We start from the raw sequence: 3,223 nt of genomic DNA, 5'->3' as shown, positions 1-3,223 counted from the left end.
TGAGCCTTTCTTTCTGTTGGTATCACTGGGAGGAATTGACCTCCAGGCCAATTGGCTGTGAAGACCAGCTGTGTTTACAATGGAAGAGCTGCTGTGCAAGAGACACCCTTACGGGGCAGGACTTGCTTCAGTGGGGCTTTGGTGTTCACTGATTCTGCCCCTTGAGTGTGTCACTTATAAATGTGAAGAGTTGTAATCTGATATGGTCTCACACTAACCACTGGGTACACTGGCTCTTGGATTTCCAAGGAGCTGCAAAGTCAGCCATTGCCTAGGGCCACCCAGTAGGATCTACAGAGAGATCTGCAGATTCTTCCTGTTTGTATTGGGTTTGTGAGTGACAAGATGAGGCCCAGCTCTGAAGCAAGGCAGGTTGGTGCTGGTGCTGGCCCTGGGCTTTTTATTGATAGCTTCGGGGCTCCCTGACCCAGCTGCAGCTTATTTCACAGGTTTTAGACTGAGAAAATATAGGCCATTCATATGCAAAAGGCACTGTGCACAGCTTGGGTGGGATTGTAAATTGGGTGGGGTGGGGTCTCAAATAATCTCCAGGGCAGAGCAAACAGCAATGGCTGCCAGTCAACCCTGCACCAGGGAGATCCAAACATAGGAACAATGATCCCTGCGAGCATCTCTGTCTGGAAAAAATCCGCCCCCATATTCCTGCCCCAGTGCCAGGCAGTTTATCCCCATATGTGTCTGGGTCTCCCAGAGTGTAGCCCAGCACTGAAGCTCCAAGCAAGCTAGAGATTGTAAATTCAGTTTGTGGTGCTGGCTTTTAAAGAGGAGCAGCCCCAATCTGCACTTGTTTTTACAGTCCATAGTTCTTATTGCCCATAGGGACTTCTTTACCCAGCTCTGGGACCCTGGGCTGGGGGGCCCTGGTGTGGTTCTGGGACTCCTTGCTCCTCCAGGTGGCCTCCAAAGAGGTGATCTCCCTCCAGATTAAAAAAGTGACACACCAGTGTGTTGGACCAGTTCATTCCGTGCCTGCGCACCTCCTACCAGTCTCAATGCACTTTCTTCTTTACCTCTCTAATTATAGTACTTCCACTCAGCCAGCTTTCCCACAGTTCTGGATAATAGTTGTTCCATATTTTAGTTGTCATTTTAATGTGGTAGTAGGAGGCAGCAAGTACAGGAGTTTACCCTATGCTGCTATCTTGGTTCCCTCTAGTTATTATTAATAGGTACTTGTTTGTAGCCATTTTTATTTTTTGTGCCTGTGTTCCTTCTTCCTTTTTTATTTCTTCTTTTTACATCAGTCCCTTCAGCATTTCTTGCATTGCTGGCTTGGTAGTGATAAACTCCCTTAGCCTTTTTTGGGGTGTGTGTGAAGCTCCTTATTTCCCTTTCACATTTCAAGGATAGCCTTGCTGGACAGAGCATTCTGGGATTAAGTCCCTTGCTTTGCATCATTTTGTAAACTTCCTTCCATTCCTTTCTGGTCTTATGTGTTTCTGTTGAGCAATCATTTGATAATCTAATTGTATGTAACTTTCCGTCCCTCTCTTGTAGCCTTTAAGGTTCTCTCTTTGCCAAAACTGGTTTGGCTCAGTGGATAGAGCGTTGGCCTGTGGACTGAAGGGTCCCGGGTTCAATTCCAGTCAAGGGCATGTACCTTGGTTGTGGGCATATCCCCAGTGGGAGATGTGCAGGAGGCAGCTGATCGATGTTTCTCTCGCATAAATGAATAAAGACTAGACTAGAAATATAATTATGATGTATCTTGGTGAGGGTATTTTTTGGTTCATCTTGTTTGTGACTCTCTGTGCTTGTGTGGCTTTTTTCTTCCCCAAATCAGGGAAGTTTTCTGACATTATTTCTTCAAATATGTTTTCTAACCCTTGTTCCTCTTCTTGTCATTCTGACACCCCTATTACGCATATGTTGCTTCATTTCATTTTGTCCCAAAGTTCCCTTAGGCTCTCCTCCTATCTTTTAATTTTTTTCTCCAATTGCAGTTCAGTTTGGGTGTGTTTTGCTTCCCTGTCTTTTAATTCGCTAATTCAGTCCTCCACTTATCATAGTCTACTGTTGAAACTTTCCATAGTGTATTTTATTGTAGCTATATCACTCTTTCTTTTGTTTTGATTCTTACATAAGTTGTTGATTTTAACATCCATCCAGTTTATGAACTGTATGATCTTTATTCTGAATTCTTTTTCTGACATATTGCATGCCTCTGTTTCACTTATCTCCTTTTCTGGAGATTCCTCCTTTATTTCCTTTGGGAGCTTCTTTGTCTCCCAAATTTTGCTCTCACCAAAGGACCTAGGTGACAAATCATGCAGGTAGTGCTCCTCATTTGGAGGTGGCTCCTCAGGTGAGTGTTGGTTGTGCAGCTGCTCAGTGCAGTGGTGGCTCCTCTGGCTGGTGGGGGTGGGCAGCTCATGTGACTGCTGCTCCTTGGATGGGGGCAGGCTGTTCACATGGCTTCTCCTCCTCAGATGGGGTTGGCTGCATGCAGCTGCTGCTCTTTTGATGGGGGCCGGCTGCTCGTGGCTGCTGCTGCTGCTCATATCAGGGTGGGCTTCTCTTATGACTGCTGCTGTTTGGATGGGGGAGGGCTGCTTGTGCATCTGCTGCTCCTCAGACAGTGGTGGGCTGCTCACGTAGCTTCTGCTCATGTTGTCATGGTGCCCTGGGCTAAAGCATTGAGCTGGCCAGAGGGAAGCATGGTTCAGAATGCAAAGGAGCCCATGGCTGGAGTGGCTGGAGTCTCAGTGTCTGTGGGATAGCAGTCCAGGCAGCAGGTCCCTGGTGGGGGTGGCTGTAGAGTCCCGTGTGGTGTCTGAAGACACCGTGGGTGGAGGTGAGGCTGGTATCCTGGTCACTACAGCTGTCCCCTTCAAGATGGTGTGGCTGCTGTGGTAGAGCCAGCCACCTGGGACTGTTTACAGTGGTAGCAGAGGATGCCTGGCTAAATGAGCCTGGTCCGCCAGCCCCCAAAGGTCCGGTGGGATCTAAGTGTCATTCACTCACATAAAGACACACACCTCACATGTCCACACATTCACCTTTTGCTCCCTCACTCACTCACGATGGTTCCATCACTGCTGCCATCTTCCTGCCTCTGTAGTTGGGTCTGGAATGTTATTAACCCATTCGTGGATGGAGTCTCCTCTCAAGGTGTCTGGTTATGTGGCTCACTCTCTACCACATTGATCAAACTGGACAAAATGCAATTCAACAAGACATAAAACAAAGGGAACAAAACACG

The sequence above is a fragment of the Myotis davidii genome, unplaced genomic scaffold (genome assembly GCF_000327345.1).
Source record: "Myotis davidii unplaced genomic scaffold, ASM32734v1 scaffold746, whole genome shotgun sequence".
NCBI classification, from domain to species: Eukaryota; Metazoa; Chordata; class Mammalia; order Chiroptera; family Vespertilionidae; genus Myotis; species Myotis davidii.
Note: the sequence above shows the minus strand (reverse complement) of the source record.